Source organism: Coenobita brevimanus, chromosome 78, assembly GCF_032717465.1.
Source record: "Coenobita brevimanus isolate Jiangsu-jjx chromosome 78, ASM3271746v2, whole genome shotgun sequence".
NCBI classification, from domain to species: Eukaryota; Metazoa; Arthropoda; class Malacostraca; order Decapoda; family Coenobitidae; genus Coenobita; species Coenobita brevimanus.
Window position 1 is genome coordinate 45,047,885 of NC_137031.1, and position 24,407 is coordinate 45,072,291.

A 24,407-nucleotide genomic window follows, 5' to 3' on the forward strand; every position below is an offset into this window, starting at 1 on the left:
GATAAACTCCCTTTCTTCTTTCACCTCGTCCTTCCTTTCCTTCTTCCAGCCAGCATTATCCCACCGCACATCACCTTCCCTCATGTAATCACCTATCTTGTTTATTTCCCTTATTCTTGCCACCCTTCTGCTAACCATCTCTTCTCCGACAATACACCTCTCTCTCTCTTGTTAAATTCCTCACCTTGTCCTTGAATTCTTTCTCCTAGGCACCTCTTTAGCACTCTCACAGTCTCATATTATGCGCCCCACTTTCTTCCTCCATCTTTCTCCTGTTTTCCTACTTACCATCTCTCCCCTCACGCAAAGTATTTTCCCTCATACACTCCTTCACTTTGTTCTTGCCTTCATTCCTCCAACCACCTCTCCCTCTCTCACACACACTGTCATATGCTCACCACTTTACCCCACCACCTCGTCCTCAGCTCCCCTCTCTTCCTCGAGCCACTCCACTTTCATACACTTAACACTGCCTTTCCCTGAGTTGAAAATCGTGAGTTTTTTTTAGTCCCAGCTTCACCGTCCAAACACTGCTTCTCAGAATCCCAGTCAAAATTCAGACTCACATCAGAACACACGCAGATGCCCAAACCCACACACACATAAACACAGACATTCTCTCTCTCTCTCTCTCTCTCTCCATATATATATATATATATATATATATATATATATATATATTTATATACATATATATAAATATATATATATATATATATATATATATATATATATATATATCCTTCCCTCCTCCAGCATTATCTGCCCCACACCCACACCGCCAGCCTGGGTCTTGCCTCATCTGCCGCCACAAAGAGTCAGTGATCACCTCATCCCGGCTTTCTCATTCCCACTTCACCTGGGGTTAGGTAAGGTTGGGGGGCAGAGGAAAGAGATGGGTTACTGAGAAAAAGGGGCGGGTTTCTTGCAGGTTGCGAGATTAGTGGGTGGCGCTATAAAATGCATTTGATCCTTCATGATGTTAAGTTTCTATGTACTAGATAATCTTCATTTGCTCACACTTCTTTAACTGATTCTTGTATCTTGAGATGTCCTGTTTCTTTGAGTTCATATTAACTTAGCGAGATTGGACCTTAGAAGAAGGAAACACAGTTTTGATGCACTGAATTCATGCTTAGCCTTTGTGTATGACTTCCTACACTAGAGGTTAATCCAAGTAGCAGGGTGAAGTCCTTTGGAAGTCCATTCTTGCTATCTCCACACTCTTTTTTGTTTCACCTCAACATAGACCTCTTGACGATATGGAGTGCAAGTTTTATTTTGTGTTATCACACATCGAAGTACTGTATTCATAATATCATTTGTTGGTTAATATTTACTTCACTCGGATGATTTCTTGTATATATTTTATCCTTGCAGCCACCAGATTAATTTATTCGGCTTTGTAGCGAATCTGTTGCCTGGAGCCATTAGATCCAGCCTTAATTAATCCCACGACAACTAGAAATCAGCCCTGAGTCGAATTAGAACAAGAATAAAATTTAAAACGTCATTGGACTGAAGGGGCAATTGGCGTCAACCCACTCAACTGCAGGATCGCGAGTATGTTGCTGTCGTCCTGCAGTCTACCACCCTCCCATCAGGTGATAGAGAATAGTTGATGGACGCATGTATAACCAGGCAATGGATCCGCCCTGCAATATCGATGTTGCCACAGGAAGACGCACCTCCTCAGAACCTCCTCACCCTTGATAGCTCAGAAAAATACCCCACGATATATATAATTAATTCCTTCAAGCTGGTCGTGTATTTTCATTATTTTTTGCTGTATCTACACAGTTTTATTTCGCTTATGAATTTTGACCTGGAGGGATTAGATAACGACTTCATTAACCCCCTTCGGTATTACTGAACTTAATAAAATCACCTGATGATAGAAATGAGATGAAGAGATGGAGTGGAGAGATACAGTATGTAGGGGAAGCGGGTGTGCGTTCGAGGAAAGGCAGGCAGATGACGGGGGGCAGAGCAACGTGGAAATGATTTGCTTGTGGCTACCCCTTACGGAATTAAATCCTCTGGCAATAGATACGCAGAGGGATTGGCAGATAGATAGGCAGAAAAATTAGTAATCAGACTGACGGAGTTTGGGAAGGAGATTTTTCCAGGAAACGTGATGACGGGGAAGATGGTGGGCGAAATTAGCCTGCCTGGAGCCGGTGATCAAGGGCCTCAACTTCTGATACGTAAGAGCCAAAGTTACCGTCATCAGATTCTTCCTTTGCCTTTTGTTGATGGTCTTTCTAGATATCGTTCCCTTGCTGTACCGTGAGTTTTGTTGTCAGAGTTTGTTCTCCACTGGGTAATAATCACGTATTTTGATTTACTTCCTTTCGGTTCCTCACATTCCCCCATTGCTCTTTCTCGTTTGTCTTTCAATTTTTTCCGTGTACTATCAATGCATGAAATTTTTGCTTTATTTTTGTTAGGTATAGATGACACTTTTCAGCTTGGGTGAGACTTCTAGCTAGAGGGATTAGAAACGTCGTTCATAAACCGCTCCAGTAATAGAGGTACATCCTCAGTTGAATAAAATAATCTCTAATTACTGTACTAGGAACTAATCAATTAAATACGTCATATGAGTCTTAAAGTTAGAAAATTTGTTTATTACTCCTTCCTTTTTACTCTTTCCCTCCTCCACCAGTTCCCAATCCTCCCTAGTGTTGAGCAAGACAGACCTCCTGTGCTTATAACTCTTTGTAGTGTCGGTCTTCTGCGGCTGATTGTCAGCTGAATAAAGTTGACAGTTGGCGGGAATATATCAGACTTGCCCCTACAGTGAGAGTGTTAATGGTAATAATACATACACTCTGAGACTCATGTGACTCATTCTCAGCCGAATAAAGTCGCCTGGAATAAATACTGAAGTTGTACCGACCATCAGAGGATCAGTAAAATCTAGTAACCACTCCTTCCCTTCTTGCCCTTCCCCTCTCCCACTTGTTAAGTAAGACAGACCTCCTTCGCCTCCGTCTCTTAACTTTTCCAAACTTTAGGATCATAACCATAATGTGGTCGTTACAGACACTATTTGCATTAATTCCCCAGCATAATATTACTCCCTCGACTCGCAGTAAAGAGTGCTGGGGAAGAAAAATGCTTGCAAATTGCTTTCTCCTTGCACAATTGCTTTCTCCGCACAGTATTGCCAAAACATTCTCTCAGTTCTTACTTCTAAAATCATATTCGTAGTCGGTGTGTTTCTGTTAATTCCGAGAGCTTATTTTTATGTATTTATTTTATTTTTTGACAATGTTACACAGTATAATTAAAGGTCATCGCGTGAGAAGAGGTGATGAAGCTTGTATCAGACTCTTCCTGTTAGAAACGTTTTTCCTAAGCTTCATAAAAAGTCTAAAACTAACAAGGCTAGAATACAAAAAACGAGTACATTATCTCACTGGAGTGGTTAAATGTATAAAATGATTTGCACACTGTGGCTCAGCTGTGACACAAAAAGGAATTTCGAGATAGCAGATTAGGTTCAAGTTTCTGTTCTGAGTAGCATGAGAAGGGCTTAGTATGAGAAAGTCAAGATCCTGTTCTGAGTAGCATGAGAAGGGCTTAGTATGAGAAAGCCACGCCTGAGACGGATACAGGCATGGGGATGGTGGCATAGAACTTCTCCGCTTCAGTAAGTTATAGTTAGTCTTGGTACTGCCAATACAGTTTAATACAGGTCGAGATCCCCTTTTAATGATATAATTAGGAACTACGTAGCTCAACCACAACAACTGGATGACGACCCTTTGCACTGTATTTTTGTTCTAGGAGAGACTTTTCTGGTTGGAGAGGCTATACAGAAAGTTTATTAATCTCTTCAGTACAAGAAATTTTTCCTAAGCTGAATTCAGTCATCTGACGGTAGCAAGAACAAAATACAAATAATGTTGTGGTGTTGAAGTGGATAACCCGGGGAGGGAGTATTAATATCTAAGTATATGATGACTGTATATCTGACGAACAATTGTCATCGGGTCTCTATCACAGGTGAGTGAGTATCAGTTTGTACAGTGGAGGTGATGACATGTGCTGTGAGGAGTGGTGCGTGGGAACGGCTCACGGGAACCACCTTCTCTCTCACATGACTGAAGAGTACAGCAGTCTAACCTAGTACTGTACACACACACACACACACACACACACACACACACACACACACACACACACACACACACACACACACACACACACACACACACACACACAGTCTGGCGGTGACAGTGAAGTCTGTGACCATCAATGCCTGGCAGTGACAGAGACGCCTATGGTCCCTCAGTGACTAGAATGATGATGAGTTGACCTGATTCTCCTTGGCACAGTGTCGGATATTAGACGTGGAAGTGGGGCCAAAGGATTTAGAGAGTCATTAACTTGTTTCAGACAGAAAAGTTTGTCAAGGAGTCTAGACGAGACCAGGTAGCCATTAGTAATTATATCTATCATAATTTTAGTCGGGGTAATTCTTGCCTTTCAAGTGGCGTTACAGCACCGTTGCGGTTGATAAAGGAAACAATGCTTCTGTTGATTTTCTTTTTCACTGGCTTTCTTCCATCACAGTTCACTTTCATGCATCCGTTCATTGACCATACGTAAGCAGGAAGTAGGTTGGGAGAGAGAGAGAGAGAGAGTTATAAAGTATTTAACTACAAAACTCTGTCCATTTTAGTCGTTCCACCTTCAGACGAGATTATTCAGCTTAAGAGAAGTTTCCAGAGATACACTGGTTAAATACATGGCTTTCACTAACTCCGTCAAGAAGGTGGTCTCTCTCGTAAGCCTACTCAAATAATCTGGTGTTACCAAGAATTGAATATTTAAAGCAATGTGTGTGTGTGTGTGTGTGTGTGTGTGTGTGTGTGTGTGTGTGTGTGTGTGTGTGTGTGTGTGTGTGTGTGTGTGTGTGTGTGTGGTCAGTAGACTGCCACATTTTTTTTAGTCTAGAAAGTTACATTTGGAAAGTGGTAGACATCCATCTGGTCCTGGGTGAAACGTTCTGGCATGGGGCAGCCCCTTGAAGTCCCAGGCAAAATTGGATGCCTCTGTTAATAAAATAATTAATCTGTCAGGTTAAAGAGATAGACAGGGGAGCAAGGGTGGGAAAGGGTAGCCTGGGTATTGAGGGTTGCAGTTGTCGATTTCTGGTCTTTTATTCAAGCTGCAACCAAGTATTTTTTTCTCACCTGTAGGAAAGCTTCTCTGACGACCAAAAAAATACTTCGAGTAATTCTTTCACTGCTATTGACTTACTTTAGGAAACACCAAAAGATTTGATTTAGCTCCTCGACTGGGAATGTTCGCAGTCAAGGGGCTAAGAGAAGAAATGCACGAGAGAAGGAAGATGATCTAACTTTTCACATTTCTGGGATTGGACTTTCTTTGCAATCCGTTCGTAACAACTCTTTATAAGGTTCATGGTTTCTCATCTCTCTCTCTCTCTCTCTCTCTCTCTCTCTCTCACACACACACACACACACACACACACACACACACACACAAAGTCAAGAAGGACGAGAAAGGAAAGCTTAATAAGAGAGACTGGGGAAATGTGAGAGAGAGGGAAGGAGGGGTTCGAGAAGACAATGAAGAAGAGTAGAGAGCGAGGGATGTGTTGAGGGGAGGGAGGGCAGAAGGGGTGGGGAGGTAACAGATTGTGGTGGTGGTGGTTTGGGGAAGGAAGGGAAAGAGGGAATGAGGAGGGAAGAGATAGGGGTGGCGGGAGATGAAGGAGCTGGAAGAGGAGGAAAGGTGGGGTGTGGGGGGAGGTCTGATCCAAACTTAAGAGGATTCCTTTTATATCCTCAGTGAATCTCATCCAGGCTGTATTTTCATCTGGGTGGCGGCAGAGGCAGGAGCACATGCTGGGGCCTCTTACACTGCGCAGATTGTGACCGTATATCACCAAGCCTTTCCAAGAGTTCTCGTAATGCACAAAAAAATACAAGATATATATCACGCTGATTGTCGTTATTTTATTCTTTTAAACATGCACAGAACGATATATACAGTCCACGTTTTGACTGTCTTTTGGGTCATTTTCATGTGCTGTGAATGCATAATGCTAATTATTGATTGTTTAGCTCCCTACGTGTCAAGTGGGTTGGTGGAGGGTTAGTGCCCCTCCCTGTAAAACAAATAACTCAGAGTCAAATGGCCACCCCGTAAGGGATTGTGGCGTCTGGCAATAGATAGATAGATAGATTCAAGTTACCATAAATGCGGAGATCAAGAAAGTAAGTACTTGCTACTTTCATACACTTCGCCTTTCACGACGCAGGTTATTCTGCTTTTGCTGCTTTAGCACCATGACATCGGTATTTTATTGTGTGGACTACCCCAATAAAATTTTTTAAGGCTTAGAAGTAATCTCCCATTGTTAAGAAAATTGTGTTGTTTGTAACGCTGTTTATAATGACTTTTTTTTTTTCTAATAATTCTTCGCCTTGTCCATGCGGCTGTTGATCATCTGGTCTGGCAGCGGTCATAGCCGCGCAAGAACACTAGGTTCTAAGAATCTGTGACGTTGATTATTGGGACTGAACCTTGGAACATACACTCGATGAAAAATAAAATTTCGGTGCATATTCAACATGAAACTAAAGCCACAGATGATTGCTATAACAAATGCGAATTGGTTCCACCAGACGTTCATAGCCCTGCTGCTATCTGAGGATGTAATACATAACTTGTTAGTGATATATTCTAGGTAATGTACGAAATATTACTTTTACATACACAATGTCATGGAAGCCAGATTAACTTTTTGTGACATCGCAAACCGTACTGATCATCCAGCTAACACCAGACGATTTCATTCAGTTGTTAGTGAGTAATGGGAACTTTTGAGTGTTAATACTGCCATCATTATCCCCCTCATGGTCGAGATCTCTCTAGTCTTGTATTCCAGCCACCACCGTGATAAAGAAAGATTCGAAAGGAATGAAAAGGGTTAATGTAATAACATGATGGTCTCATCCCAGATCTCATTACCCATTTTGCTTCAACAATGTATTCTCATGCTTTGTTCCTGCTACCTTCAGACGATTTTATGCACCTTTTGAGAGACTTTCTAAGCTAGAGGGGTTAAATATAGTCTTCGCTAGTCGCTTCAGTGCTAGAAATTTCCCACAAGTTCAATAAATTCGTCTGATGATAGAACGGATATACTACAAAAAGATGTCACCGTATTGAAGGGATTAATGAAGTAGGTAACTAGGCTATGCAGTCAAAAATCAGGCAAAGCTATTAACGATTTCACGGAAGCCAGAGCCGTGCCCATCTACAGTATAGCCTATACGAGTAAAAAAAAAAAAAATAAAAAAAAAGATAAAAAAAAAAAAAAGAGTCGCGTTGTTTGTTTGTTTGTCCTTCAGTCAAGCCCAAACCAACACAGAGACCCCCAGACCCGTATGTATTCTGAGTCAGGGTGACCCAAGGATGGCTTCTGGGGGATCAAAATTCAGATCTGGGTCATTTCAGGTCACCAGTAGAGTGTTCTCCTTTTTTGGCCCGGGCAACGCCGGGTACCCCTTCAGCCCAATTTTTGATACTGAGACTCACAAGACCTCCAGTTCGGACATATGCTATGTGAAGTAGACCTCCGAGGTCATTTGAGGTCACCGGTAATACACGCTCGAATGACCCAGCAGCCCATTTTTTGTCATGGAGACCCACATGACCTCCAGTTCGGACATGGGCTATGCGAGGTTAATCTCTGAGGCCATTTGAGGTCACCGGTCGGAGGTCGTTTGAGGTCACCGGTAATAGTTAACAAGTACGCACAAATACTGTGCGTTAGTCTGTGAAAGCTGAAATAGAAGTTCCTGGACCTCCTATTATCCCTCTTCAGAAGCATAAGAGGTACATGGTCTTGCTGGAGTTGAAAGAAAGATTGAACTAAAACAAATAGGATGAGAGTATTCGCCTTTTTGGCCTTGGCAACACCGGTTACCCTTGCTGAAAATGCTTTCATCCTCGTGCTTCAATGAGTAAACGTTTTTAATAATTACAAGCCGATAAATAATCTCTTTGTTGTTTATAAGCTGCTTACTGCCTGCTTATTAATGATTGGAATGGCGATAATGATGATGATGATGATGATGATGATACTGTCGCTGATGATGATGGTGCCTCTGTTGCATTACTGACATTCAGCTATGATGACCCTTTTACAGGTTTCCTCTTTGTGTATATGAAACATTTATTTACCATTTTTTTGTTGTTTCTGGTTAGACTTTTACCATTTCCACACCTAACAGCTCCTTCATACTGATTTATGTTACCAAATATTGTTTTCTTAATTCCTTCACTATGATTAATTATATCAAGTTCCATTAATGCTACTACTAAAATTATTCAACTCTGGAGAGATTTGTCGATGAAGAGGGAGCGAGTGTGGCTTTCACAAATCCCTTTGCCAGTGGAGGTATAGCTTAATCTGACGGATATTGTCTGGTGGTAGATTCAGTAAAATAATAATAATAGTAATAATAATAATAATGATAATAATAATAATAGTAGTAATAATAATAGTTCGTGTTCATATTAAACAGTCACATCTTCACCAATATCCATGCAATATTGGAGGAAGCGGTCGTTGCTTTATTGCCCCGCTGTCTGCCCTTGACTGGCCTTTATTGCTCTCATATATAATCTCTTTTCTCTCTAGTGTTCCCAGTGGTTATAGACAACGGCGATCCATTATTCAGAACTGATGCATTCTTTAATAGGTCCGAAGTGTTCTTTATATCTGTGTATTTGCCTGTCTTTTTATCTCTTTATCAGTCTGTATATATGTCTGTTTTTGTGTTTATTCATCTGCCTGTCAGTCTGTTTATGTCAATCTGTCTATCTATTTGTCTAAGAATCAGCAACTCTGCTTGTTTCACTGTCTGTCTGTCTGTGTGCCTGTCTCCTGAAACTGCAGCGTGTGAGGAGTCACCAGGACAGAAGGACCTCAAGCGTGTTTTCCCTACTCAGTAACAACACCTCGTCCCACAATGCCCTGACGACGGTGGCTGAACTCGTTGCTGTTTGTCTGATATCTGCCTCTAATATGCTTACCAAATTCACCGCATCATTTTCTTATTCCCCACCGAGTCTTCCACCTGCCCATAGTTCCATTCCTCACTCATTATCATATGTGAGAGTCAGCGATTTTTTTTTTTTTTAACCACCTTTGGCTTCTCTCCTATTCTCCCTCTCCCGCTGAGCACACCTTTTGATAGGAGTCATGCATAAACACTCACCTTTCTCTTACACCTCAAAAGTTTCTTCCCACGACTCCGTAAGACTTTCTAAAATTATTATAGGATGGAGCATAGGAAAATTTGATATTAGTTTGTTAGCATACTGATGGCACTGGTTCATGTCAGTTTAATTTTTCTTATTTAATGTTTCCTCTTCTCTCTCTCTCTCTCTCTCTCTCACACACACACACACACACACACACACACACACACACACACACACACACACACACACACACACACACACACACACACACACACACACGAGAGAGAGAGAGAGAGAGGACCCAGTCTCGAGTTGCATGGGCACTTTGTCGGTAATGATGTCTTAAACCCGCTTGATTACAGGACTTAGTGATTCACCGGAGGGAGACAGAGGCCTTGACTGAGTGGGAGACTGTACTGAAGGAGGAATGTGTGGGTGGGAGTGCGAGTGTGTGCGTGAGGCAGGCGAGTGGGGGGGGGGAGTGTGAGTGTGTATCTTTGAGTGGAAGCCCGTGTGAGTGGGATTTAGTGGGTACTGTGGGTGGGAGTAAGTGGGTGAGTGTGAGTTATGAGCTGTGACTGGCAGAGGGAAAGGGGGGAGAGATGGGTGAGTTGTAAACCTCTGAGTAGGGAAAGTGATGGGAGTGGCAGGAAAGGACCCTGTGAGTATAGCTAGTGAATGGAGTAACAGTAGAGAAGTAACTGAAAAAGACAGTCACAGCTGATAAGTAAAGACAATGAGAGGAATGCAGATATTAGACCATGGAATAACGAGATCACTGGGGAAAGAAGTGAGTGTGTAGAGAAAGACAGACCAATACAGAAATCTAAAACGGGAAAAATACCAAGGATGGATTGGATAGAGTATAAGTAGAGATATTGCTATGGGGAAATGCAGGACAGTATGGCCATATGAGAAGGAGCATTAGGACTGGAATGAAGATATCAGAGGACCAATAAGGGAAACATAGGAGTATCTGGGTACTGAGGTTGGGAACATCTGTGGCACAGAGTAAATGCGATTACTGAGATGTATGATGTGATAATTATGGTTTTCATTGCTTTTTATCAACATCTCATTAGAGCGGCCAACAGTGAATATGACGGGAAAAAAATCTTACCTTCGATTATGACCAAAAAAAGAAATGCTGGCTACCTCCGACATTTTTTTTATTCATATTCCCACCTCTGTCATCATTACTTTTGTTGTATTCTGAAAGGAGCCAAAGGGTGAAAGCCTTTTCATAGATAAGTTTTTTTAGCCTCAACCTCTGGCATTAATCTCCTCCAGCCTAGCTTCCTCTTCTTCTTCTTTTCTTCTTCTTTTTCCTCTCCTCCTCCTCCTCCTCCTCCTACACACACACACACACACACACACACACACACACACACACACACACACACACACACACACACACACACACACACACACACACACACACACACACACACACACACACGTCGCTCTATTCGTCTTTTTTTCGTTTTCCACTTTTAATTTCGTTTCCAATTATATGTTATGAAGTAATAACTCCGCTGCAGTTTTACATTAGTTTTCCCTGTTTTTGACTTTATTCAGGCTCACAGCGGGGGAGAGAGAGAGAGAGAGAGAGAGAGAGAGAGAGAGAAGAGGGGGGTCTCTCTTTTCCACCGCTAAAGAATCTTACCTTCTGAATGTCAGGGGGTCACTTACTCCACGCTTAAAGTTGGCTGCCCTTTAAGAATGCCACAGATTCCCGCATTAAGCGTGAGCCTGGCCTGGTTTAGCCCTTCCTCTTCCTCCCTCACGCTTTTTTTTCTTTTTTTCTCCCAATATATTTTTTTTTATCTTGTCCTTCACTTCTTCCTCTTCCTCTCTCACGCCTTCTTTGTTTTCTTCCTCCAGTTCTTCTTCCTTGTCCTTCAGTCCTTGCTCTTCCTCCGTCGCGTTTTTTTCTCTTCCTTTTTTTTCCTTGTCCGTCACTTCTTCGTCTTCCTCCTTCACGCCTTTATTTTTTATCCAGTGCTTTTTTCTTGTCGCCTACTCCTTCCTCTTCCTCCTTCACGCCCTTTTTCCTCCCCCACTTCTTTTTCCTCGTTTTGCAGCTCTGGCATTTAGTGTCAAATCTGCCTATCTTGCTCCTTCCTTCTCTTCTTCCTCCTTCTCAGCTTTTTCCTTCTCATTCACTTTTTTTTCCTGTATTTTTCTCCACATTTTCTATTTACCTCATCCTCAGCTCCCTTAAGCTCCCTGTGGTTTGATGACCTTTTTATTTTTGCCTAGTAATTCAGGACGACATTTCAATTAGATAAGGATAAATTCTTCTTAATACAGTATATGGATTGGAATTTGTCTCTTTTAAACTCTGCGGGACTTTGTATGTCGTCTTCCATATTTTACTCTTGCTCTCACCATATAATCTCATATGCCTGTCACTTATTACCAGCTTCCTCTTACCTTACCCGGCTATTTTTGGCCTTTCAGTTTTCTTCCTTCTTCAATTCTGCTCTTTCACAATTTCTTCCCTCGCATCATTCATATTCACCTCCTGCCAGTGGGTACATGTTCTCTCTCTCTCTCTCTCTCTCTCTCTCTCTCTCTCTCTCTCTCTCTCTCTCTCTCTCTCTCTCTCTCATTATCAATTTTACTTTTTGTTGTGTCATTCCTTCAAGTTGCCGCCTTTCGTTCTCTCTTCCCGTGATATTCTACACACCCTTTTTCGTGTATCTCTCTCTCTCTCTTTCTATTATCTTGCCTCATGATTCTTCTACTTCTTCCCAGATTTTCATTACCCATTTTTGTTGTTGCTTTCTTCCCGTTAGATCTTTGCCGATATTCCCTCTTCATGTTTGTTGCGCCTTCTTCCTTCTGCCCTTCTTCTCCTCCTCCTCCTTCCTTTTTTACTCCTCATTTATTCTTTCCCAGGTTTCCTTACCCATTTTCGTGCTGTGTCTTTTTAATTCACTCATTTCTTTTGGTCTTGTTTCCCTCTAGCCATTCCTCAATTCCATTCGGTTTTGTTTCTTTCTTTTTGCAACTCCTGCATTTCTTGATCCCTTCACACCTCTCACCTTTTCCTGATACTGGTGACAGGTTGATCGTTACTTTCCTGGTACCTTTCGCTAAACCCAACGACTAGGCGATGATAATGGTGATGATGATGACTTCACTGTACAACAGAGTACCTCGCAACACAGCATCGCCTCGCGTTATCAATCTCACCGCATCACACCGCAACATAGTATTCTTTTAATAACAAAGACTATCCATAAAGCCATCTACACAGCATCGCCTCAGAACACAGCATCACCACTCATACTGCATCACCAGAGAACAATACCCTTGCTTCATCCCAGTGCAGCAGCATGTCACAGCATCACCAGCAAAGCATCACCTCACAACACCATCCTCATAGCATCATCTCAGTTCTGCATCAATTCATGCCTCCACCTGCAGAGCATCGCCTCACAACACCATCCTCACAGCATCATTTCAACACAGTATCATCTCATACCACCACCTACACAGCATCATTTCAGTACAGCATCATCTCATACCACCACCAACACAGCATCATCTCACAGTACCCTCTCCAAGCACCGCCTACACAACGCTTTTATTTCACCATCAGTACCAAAAAGCCACCATCAACCTCAAGCACCACCAGAGCTACTAACACCTGGATTGTTTGTGTTGAGACTACCCAACCAGCTTAAGCTAACTTAACTTAACCTAACTTAATCTAATTTAACTTAACCCAACCCAGCCTAACCTTACCTAACATCAAGCAATACCATCATAAAAAATCCCTAACATTAACGTTTTTATACGGGTAATAAATGAACATATACACCTGATTTCAAAGCGCTGACGATGTACTTCGTGCCTGTACATTAAAATGCACTGTATTTCGAACCTGTTAACAACACAGGCATAATAAAAGAAAAGCCATTACTTTGAGTGGATACGTATTTTCCCACAAGGCAAAGCAAAACATTGCGTCATCGTGAAGTTTTGGTTCTGGAGTGACTGCTTTACACGCGGCATACTTTGAAAGGTAATCCATCCATCTTTCCATCACCCAATCATATGTTGCCCCATAAGGAGCGTAGGAGCCCGGGGCTAGGCAAGTAGGTCCTGACATCTAATATGAGAGTGACAAGCCTCACTCATCCCTGAGTGTTATTACTTGAGCAATAAACCCCGACCATCCCTTGGATATAAACCTCCGACTGGAGAGCTTCAATTACCCACTAAACCTCCAGGTACCATAATTTGGTTATATGGTTACCTCCCGGTCACTTAGTGAAGAGTCACGCATAGGCAAAAGGAAGAGGAAAGAATGATGGAAAGAAAGACAGAAGAGGGAGTGTAAAAACACCCGTAGGCAGAAGGAAGAGGAAAGAAGGAAGGAAAGAAAGAAGAGGAAGGAAGGAAGAGAGGAAAGGGCAGACACCCAAAGTAGCACTACATCAAGTGAATATTTAATACATTATCACATGCCAGAATTTATGTATAAGAATATAGATAATAAATGCTTTCTCTATGTGTCTAAAAGTAATAGGTGATCCCCAAATTCTACAGACACATTCGTGATTGATTGGGGGTGACAGGAAATTCAACCTCCATCAGGAAAGTCTTATTGAATCCACAGTAAACGAGGCCGGTTATAGCCATTGTCTTGTCATTGTGTCGTTCGATAAAATTGATTCCCAGAGCCTACGGCTGGGAAAGAGAAGGGGGACAGAACAGAAGAGAGAGAGAGAAAGAGAGGTAATGTTTACCCGAATGATGGGAGGGATGGGAGTTCGTGTTTGGCAGGGGAGGCAGGGGGGAGAGAAAGGGAGATAATGTAAAAGTGAAAGGTAGTGAAAAGGGGTGAAGATGGAGGAGCAACATGGGGAGCCTGAGGCGCCATCTGGATACACACTGGCTAAGGAAGTCCCATTTCCGATTCCGGGTAATATTAGGAAAGAGAAAGACGTCCATCACCGCTCGGGTCTTTCCCCCTTCTTGATGCAAATGCCGGACTACCATCGCCATCATGGATACACCTAGGCTATGTACTAGATTATTATCTCTATCTGTCCATCTGTCTGTCTGCTTATCTGTCTGTCTATCTATCCATCTATCTATCTATCTATTTATCTGTCTGTCTCTCTGTCTATCTATCTATCTATCTATCTGTTTATCTCTATCTATCTATCTATCTATCTATCTATCGAGAGTCACTCCTCGTTGTAATACTGTAATGGCTCTAAATAAGGCTCAGTTTCAATAAATGGTATACTAACCACTTTAAAGACATATTCTTGTGAAGAAATGTGTATCCATTAGGTGAGCGATCCTCAGTGCACTATTTCGTTGTTTACGATGCTCTACCGTTTGTGTAAGGTTAATGAAAGAGTGTAATATCAGGGTTCAATATAGGAATAATTAAGACCTTGCACTATGCACTTGCCCCTCTCGGCTCCTGCAACCTTCCTCTTGATTTACCCTTCCTCAGGTTTCCCGTATGCTGGATTGCTTTACCCTTCCCCAGTGTCATTCTCTTCTTTACACTTGACCATATCCCTTTCCTTGCAACTGCCTCATTCGACATCTACCATTTCCACCTGTCTCCTGCACGTTCTTCGCCTGCTCTGTCTCAACATCTCGTAACTCTACTTTCTGAAACTCCATTTGCCATCCTCACTGTTATAATTTTTCACATGAATACTGTGTCACTCCATACTCAAGTTCCCCTACCCGCCATCACACCTTGGTCCCCTGCTCAACATCACGTTCTGATCCACCTGCCACTCCACATTACATTCAAGTCCTCTTCGCACGCAGGTTCCTTTCTTTACTCTACCTCACGCCCAGGTCCCTCACTCACCTTCATTATCAGGTACCCTTCTCACGTAACATCACATTCAGGTCCCCTCCCACTTCGTATCATACTCAGGTTCCCCTCCCATTTGGGGTCCCTCTCCCACTTCACATCACATTCAAGATCCCCTGCCACTCTATATAGCACTCAAACCATCTTTCAGCTCCACATCACACTCAGGGTCCTCTTCCACTCCTCATCCTAGCACTCCACACAACATTCAGGTCCCCCTCCTACTCCACATTACATCCAAGTCCCTCCTACTCCATATCATAACCAGGTCCCTCCACTCCACACCTAACCCTTGCCCGCCATCTTTCTTGCTGTGTCTGTTACATTATCTTTACAATATAAGGGCTGTAAATTTGTGCTTGGTTTTCTCATGACCCTCAGCAGAATATGGAAAAATGTATGCGTATTTTTTTAACGTGTAGTAATGAAGTCGAGGGAGTCGGTTTCTAAGTATGTGTCTAATTACCTATGTATGCTTGTTGTTGTTGTTGTTGTTGTTGTTGTTGAATAACCTCGGCATGTCTTGCCGAAGAAACCCATCAACCGCAAGCAAGCAATCACCTTTACAGGGCGGTCCCGTGCAGTGGACTGGTGTCCCCTTGCTACAGCGATGAGTGTGGAGATTTGGTTCCCGGATGGACGCCACTATATGCATGTCTCTACCCATTTTATAGGGTCCTCACGGTGCTCTCCACATCACCTCGTCATTTAGTTATATAGTTACCACACAGCGTTGTAAATGGTTTCCTGGGTTACAGGAAACCATTAGTCTTGTCGCTCAGTGTAGAGCAATATGAGGTTGAAAGAAGAGTTAAATAAGTGATAGGCGAATGGGAGGAATAAGAGGAGAGGAGGGAAGGCACAGAAAGAAAACGATAAAGGTGAAGGGAGAACTAGGCAGCAAGACATTAAATGAGTGGATGATGATCACAGTTATCATCCTTCACATAAATGTTTGATCCAATTGGATTTAAGATGGTACACTACATAGAACATATATGGGCCTGCGAAGAAATTACTTGAATTTGGTGCACATTGATCGAAGGTCAAGGTGGCGGATCAAGGTAAAAGATAAGGGTGCAGTGTTATCTCATGAATGTTTCCTGTACATCGAACTGGACACGTGCGTAATGTGTGGGGATGGGAGGAAATTATTTAATAAAAGGTCAAAGTCACGAGCCAAGATAAAATTTCGAGTTCTGCGTCGGTATGCTGTTTGAGTACATTTAATCACTCATTTTTTTTTTTTTTTTTTTAATCGAGGCGAAGATGCACTTGACAGGTTGATGGTGATTGGCTGAATGCAACTTGTCCGAATAACATCGGTGTATTTCAAATAATTACCGGTAATGCGAATCGAAACCTAGTAATTATCTGAAATACAACGATGTTATTTGGACATGAAGCATTCAGCCAATCATCACCAACCTGTCAAGTGCATCTTCGCCTTGACTAAAAAAAAAATGAGTATACTTATTTCTGCAAACGTGATGAGGATGTGGAAACAATATAATGAGGTCTAGACTTGTTTGAAGACTTTTTTTTTAAGAAGGGATTATTTTTTCCTGTTTGCGAGGGGTTTCATTAAGTACTGTTTTGTGGTCATAGCGATCTCATTCATCAGTATTAATGTTTTACACAGGTTCGTACATTTTAGAGCACAATTTTAAGGGAAGGGAAGATTTTAGCTGGGACTTCCTTTGCTATAATTCGTGACCTGATAACACCAAAGAGTTGTTTGATGTTCTAGATCTCCACACCTCATGTTAATGTAGGACTGGAGTTAGAAAGATGATTATATTGATGTCATTCCAAATCTGCCAAATCTCACAAGTTTGCATCCTTTCAGTACTCACCTTCTTTCAGTAACTTGGTCGAATTGCGTAATTCTAGTCACATACTCTGATGTTAGAGTATTATTATATGGTTACTACAAATGATATTATAATATACAAATAGCGAGCTTTCACTTTTAATAAGTCATTGCGTTTCGACTAAACGCATTTCATCCTGATTTATTCTGTAATAGTTTCATCTCCCTCGCACTGTAAAATGTTATAAATTCTGTCATTAAGAAAGTCATTATCCATCATAAAGCATTTCCAGTATTTCCTGCTCATTCCGTCTCAGTTAACACAGTGTTTGAAGGCAACTCTTATCACTTAAAGCCCATACACGCATACAACCACTCGCTACCACCACAATCAGCCAATCACTTGCAGCCCACCTCCCGTCCCGTCGACACCTCCTCTCCAGTCCGTGGCGGGACCAGCCCCCCTTAGCATCACCGAGGAGAATTGGCCTGTTCCTTCCACCAGGAGGGCGACGGCCTAGGACCTGTCCGCCAGGAGATCGAGACGTCCTTTTCTCCCTCCGCCCACCTGGACCAGGGCCTGCCCTCCCTGCAACCGTGTCCGGGCCTCCCTCCTCAGTCTCCATTTGCTACGGGGCTGGGCGAGTGCCTACGGCCCTTTTCCATCAAGGGCAAGGGGGTTGAGAGCAGCGGCGGGGCGTTTTCCACCTGCAGTTCTTCGTCGGCGCCTTCCACTCAGCGCCGCGCCTCTGTCCACCTCTGCACGTCCCGCTCTGCTCTCCACAAACATCAGCTGTGCTTGCCTGCCCTCATCACTGCCCTTCCCTGCCTTTGCTGCCTTTCCCTGCCTGCCATCGTCGGCCCAACTATGCCTTCATTTGGAGGGCTCTTTTCCTGCCTTTTTCCCTGACGGGCTCTCTTGTTTGCCCGTTCCCCACCAGTGCTGTGGGGAAAATATTTCAACCAAATCAGCCAATATTCGATTTATCACCTAAACTGTTATTCAGGGCCACTGAAACTTATCACTTACTAAACCATCAGTCATTTAATCCCTAATTCATATCACTCACTTCATCAGTTGCACGATATCAGTGTCTGTCATCGCTTTGGTCACCTCTTTCGTTATTTCATGTCACTTCCTTTGTCTAACACCAGGTTCATATATCACCACGAGAAAAAAAAAAATCCCTTGATGTCCTCTCAATGCTTAACCCTTTATATCTGGTGAATTTGTAAGAGCGTTTTCTTGCAACGTATAGAGGAATAGAGTCTTCTCGAATTGGAGGGGTTAATTAAGGCTACATGATGCTTTTTCAGTTCGTTGAATCTCTTATTATCAGTGCCACCTTCAGGCTGCGGGAGTGAAGAACATAGCCAGCAGATATCTATGACTGACACCACTTAACGAATACAACCCCCAGTAAACCGTGATATCACGTCATCATTCACTTCCTAACATCACCTCCAAACTTTGATATCATCCCACCGCCCCCCTTCTGACTTCACCGCCAAACTTCATCGATGAATGTGACTGGACGCAGAGACTCGGGCGTGGGACAGGCATAATAAACAGATTGTGGGGGTGAGACAAAGCACAGACTCGCCTTGTACCCGGTAGTGGTGGAGGGAACAGCAGGGTACGAAGGTTGGGGTAGGACACTTTATTTATCCTGTCTGGCAATCTTGGCTCAATTTAGATGATGTAGGGTGTGTGTGTGTGTGTGTGTGTGTGTGAGTGAGGGGGCCGGGGGGGGGGGAAAGGTTATGGAAGAAAATGTCGTGAAAGAGATGGCCTAATGGTGTCATAGAAGCAGTGCATGAAGTATGAGGCCAGGGAACGATGAAGAGGAACAATGAAATATTAAGGAACACTCATTCCATTGCACTTAGCATATCGTTACTCCGCTTCTCATTTGTGCTTTGAATTTGAAATTTCTATCTATCTATCTATCTATAGCCCGACGCCCTAATCCCGCAAAGGGTGGCCGCAGACAAAACGCCTCCAAGTCACTCTGTCACCCACCATTTGACTCCCCTCCCCCCAACTCAACCCCCCCTCCCTCATATACCTCTCAACTCCATCCCTCCACCTCATCCTCGGTCTACCCCTCCCTCTCCCCCCCTCCACCTCACCTACATACACCCTCTTAGTCAGTCTTTCATTCTCCATCCTCTCCACATGTCCAAACCACCTCAGTGTATTTCTCCTAATCTTTTCAACCACATCCACATCTACCCCACAACGTTCCTTCACTTCTTCATTCGTCAACCTGTCCCTCCATGTCACTCCACATGCTCCTCTCAAGTAACTCATTTCCACTGCTCTCACTCTTGACTTGTTCCCCTCTTGCAAGGTCCACGCCTCGCTTCCATACGTCAGGGTAGGGATCACAATACCATCATGCAGTGACTTCTTAATTTAAGTATATGAATATTCTTGATCTTGAATTACAACATTTATACGGCCATATAATTTTGTACATTTCCTGAGAACCCTCTTGTTAAGTGATGCAGTCCTAATAAATACTGTCGTCTGATTCATGTAAGAATTTCTTTTTTTCCACTGGATTACAAAAAAAAAAAAAAAAAAAAAAAGGAAAGAAAGTAACCTGCGTATATCATTAAACTAAATTTTAAGACTGAAACAGAATCCTTCTCATAACAGGATATACAAAGCACAACGTTTCATGTGTGATTGAAATAGTATTTGATGGCTTATGATAAGTGCTACACATACAGTTTGAGTCATAACGTCATTCCCCACAAGACAGCTCTCGAACACCACCATTAGTCAGTACTCAAAGGACACGAATGTGCAGGACACCGTCAATAATTATAGCCAAGATGTGACGTACCTCTTGCCAGCCACCTTCCTATCTCCTTCACTCACGTCATAACTGTTAAGCAACTAAGTCAGTACAGTATATATAGTATATGACATTAATATCCCTCTGCATTGTCTGCACCAGGGGAATGGCGTCTCCGCGCGGTGGCACTGACATTAGCCCGGTGGTTCCGCTGTCTGGTTATGCAAGCGCCCCTTAGTTCCCTCCCTATCCCCTGAAAGGGGGAAGGGTTAACTGCTGGAAGGGGGCAACTTCAGCCTGCAGTCAGCTGGATTCACAATCAGCAAAACCTGTGGTTACAACTACTACTAACCACTACAACCACTACTCTTCGCTGCCTTTTAGCTTAGAGAATTCTGGAGCTCCTACATAGCAGTTTGGAACAATGAGCGGGCTCAAAAATTAGCATCACTCCAGTCGGAAAGTCATTGCTTGCCGTCTCTTCATTTCTAGTAACGAAGTGAATACAGATCTACAGGTATGTCCCAACAGCAGATTCAAGACGAGGAACATTGTTACTGTTTTGTGCTTTACATTCTGAAATACCGGACAAGAAATACCGATATGCTAAGTTCTGTATCCCAGTTTAGTAGTTGTATATCTTAATGTAAAACAGTAGCCATCAAGCATTTTTTTTTTTTTTTTTTCAAAATGCATATGATTATATATACCAACATTTATGGAGATGTATTGCTCAGGTGCAGCTTAACTCCTTCACAGTGATTTTATTGAATAACTGAATAAAGTCGTCTGGGTATAGAACACTGAGGTCTATGGTATGGTGAGGCTTTTTTTTGGGTAGCGCAGCGTATTTTGTGTGCACGCCGCCAGGGGCCCAGGGCGGCTCTGATGATGTTTATGCACTACACCCGACGCCCACGACGTTTGAAATCAGCCGATGAATTCGGAAAATATTGTGTCATAGTCCACTGCCCAGCTAAAATATAATGCCATGGCCCACTGCCCAGCTTATGTAAACAACAGCGAAACAGAAACAGCAAGCTCAGCAAGCTAACAACAGTGTTCCAATTGCATTACCATGGTGGAAGCGACGAGTGCGGGTGTTTCAAATGTGGAGGTCAAAGTCACACGCTCGCTGTGGGGATAGCCCCTCCATACTGTAGAGCTCAGTGGTATGGAACGAATACTTAGAATGACAATGATGTGACCGTGGCGAAGAGGTTAACTAATATTATTTTTTACCCCTAAACTACAATGGATATTTTCTTAGCCGAACATGGTCGTCTGGCAGTAACAAGAATAGACTCAAAAATGTATAACCATACTGACAGGACTGGTTGAGATGATTTTTAAGCCCTAGTTTAATACGGTCGTCTGACAGTGGTAAGAACAGAATGGGAAAGACGTGGCTGGACTACGGTGACGTAATTATAGCTAAATTATTGCTGTCTCAAGATTTTTGTATTAGGAGGAAATTGTCGACCTGAAGGAGTTAGATGTAGCTTTCACAATTCCTTTCAGTACCTCAGGTCTTTACTAAGTTCACTAACGTCATTTGGAGGAACCACAGAAAAACTAAGAAAAAGACCTCCTCCTGGTGAATGGGTAAATATAAGCTATTTGTGGCGAGACTTCTTTTGTTGGCTGTATACCTATCCTCCCACACACCACCTACTATGTCCTTTCACTCCTACCCATCCCTTGTGTATCCATTTTTTTTCCTTTTTAATAATGGTTCATCAATTGTCCTCGTTCTTACCTCTCCCCCCTCCTCCTCTGTCTCTCTCACTCTCCACCTCCCCTCCCTCATTCTGCCTCCCTCTCCTCCCGCCCCTACACATCACTCCCACGTCATACCTCCACTCTACCTTCACAGTTTCTCCCACTGTCTTCTTTCCCTCTCCTTCTGCGCTCCTTCACTGTTTTTGAAATTAGTCGTCTCTTCCCCTTTCGTCACCTGTTTTTTTTGCATCTCCCATTGTATTCCTCTTGTTTCTAAAGATCCGTTTATTCCAGTTACTCAGACTTCTTTATACAACCCGTCATCGTCCCCTCACCTTGTACTCCTCTCTCCTCTTCTTCAAATTTACATTTTCTCACCCTTTTCTAGCCTGCTTCTCTTCTACTCACGTTCCCTCTATCTTTCTATCTGCGTTTATTTCACAATTCCTCAAACTTCCACATTGAACCCGTCATCTTTCCATTCCCCTCTACAGTTCTTCCCTCTTCTTCAGTCTTATTAATCCTCCCGCTTGCCCAACGTGCCTGTCTTCTCCCTTCTCTTCCCTTTGTTCATTCAGTTCCGTTTGTTCTACTCTTACCCGTCATCTTTCCTTCCTCTTCTAATCTTCTTCCCTTTTCTTGAAAGTTGTTTTTACTTACCCTTTTCCCCATCTGCCTTTATCGTCTCACCATAACATGTGCCGTCTCTCTACCTCCCTTTTCCTGCTTCCAAGTGTGCTCAGAATGTTCCTCATCACCTCTCTATCTTGCTCTGGCTTGACCCTGACGCCCACTGTTTCTCCCACCGCTCAGTCTTACATCTTCTCTGTCCTCCTCCTTCACTCTCACGTCCCTTCATATCCACATCACCGTCCTCACCCACCGCTCTCGTGTGGCACCATTTACCCCTGGTACATCTTTAAATATCTAATGACATCTGAATAATTTTTTATTCGCTGTCTTTTAAGTTAGTCTGAACTTAAAATATTTCACTGTTCGAGTATTTCATCCAAAGCAACATAGGAAGACTTATTGAATAAATGGAAGAATATATCTTTCGAGTCATCTGTCTACCAGTATTTACCAACAACAAAGAAGCCAAGTCGGCATCTGCATGTCTGTGATCCCTGTCAGAATGTCACCCAACGCGAGACGGTTAGAGGAACCCAGGAGCGGGGTTGAGTGGCGAGGGTGGTGCTGGTGGGGGAGAGCTGGAAATGAGGCAGGGTGGTGAAGGGACTGTGAACGTCGTGCTGGCGGGAGAGCGATGGAACGGAGATGGGTTGGTGAAAGTAGAACCCCCGGGAGAGAGAGTTGAAAGGTGATAGGATGGTTAGGGGATTGTGAGAGTAGAGTTGGTGTGAGAAAGGTGAAAAGAGGACTAGGTGTTGAAAGGAATGCGTTAGTAGCAGTGGTGAGAGAGAGATGGAAATCAGAGGGGAAGCAAACGGAAGATGAAAATGAAGGCATAAAAATGATGTGAAAGGAAAGATACTAATGATAGGGAGGTGAAAAGTGGATAGATTGGTGTCATGGTAGTGTGCATGAAAATAAAATATGAAGGAAGACACATATAGCGACTATTGGACACTTCTCGAATAAAAATATATACTATTGTGAGAAATAAAAGGTGGAGAATGAAGAATGCACCTATAATCCACTTGAGGATAAAACTGCTGAGGCTGAGGTATAAATAGATTGTGATTAACGTAAGCAAAGTGTGGGGTGACAAGAGCAGTGCGGCTTTACCTTGTGATGGGCCGGCGCTGTCACTCGCCATTCAAACACAGGGCAGGGGAAGTGGGCCAAGGACAGGCAGGGACCCGGCCTGGCGAGGTATTATGGAGACATGGGCTGGTATTAGAGTGCCATGATAATACACATTCTTGGTGAGTGGTGTTCTGTAGTCATTGTTCTGTGTTAGCAGGTGCCATGTTAATGCCTACCCTTGCTGGTGTATTGTATAGACTGTCTTGTGTTAGAGGGTGCGATGGTTACAACTGTCCTGACGAAAGTATTTGATGGACATTGTTCCGTATTGGAGGGATGTCTTGGTGATACAGCACTTGTCTTTAGCTGGGATAATATACAACATTGATTCTGTATAGATAATGTCATGGTAAAACCTGATCATAAGAGTATTAGGGGAGCAACTCATAATGACATATATGATAAAGATGACGTAGCTACAGCTGCAACTAACCGTGAGGTAGCAAAAAAAAAAAAAAAAAAAAGAAAAAAAAATCCTCTTTTATGCCTTCGCCCAACTATGGTGAAGGAATGCATGGGTGGGTGTGTTCAAGGGTGCTAATCCGCTGACGGATTTCCAACAAACTTTTACTACTGATGCAGTATGAAGAAATGATGAACTGATTAGGTGAGCTAAGTCAAGGGGACAAAGATCAAGAGCATATGGGGTCTACTTATTTTATCATTGTGGGTGCAATTTTTCTTGAACTCCTCAACTGATTTCGGCCAAATTATTGTCAGTGATACAGTATGAAGAGACAATGAAATGGTTAGGTCAGCAAGGTCAAAGGGTCAAAGGTGAAGCTTATATGGGGTCGACTTAGTTTATCCTTGTGGGCGTGCGTGTGTAGTACTATTGCGGACGCGATTTCTCTTGAATCCATTGACGGATATCCACCAAACTTTTGTCAGTGATGCAGTATGAGGAGATGATAAACTGATTAGGTCAGCTATTTCAAGGTGTCAAAGGTCAAGGTCATATGGGGTCGACTTAATTTATCCTTGGGAGCGCAATATCTTATGAACCACTCAACGGATTTCCACCAGATTTTTGTCAGTAATACAGTATGAAAGGACGATGAACTGATTAAGTCAAGGGGTCGAAGGTGAAGGTCATCTGGGGTCGACTTAATTTATCCTTGTGCACGACATCTCCTGAACCCCTGGACGGATCTCGACCAAACTTTTATTAGTG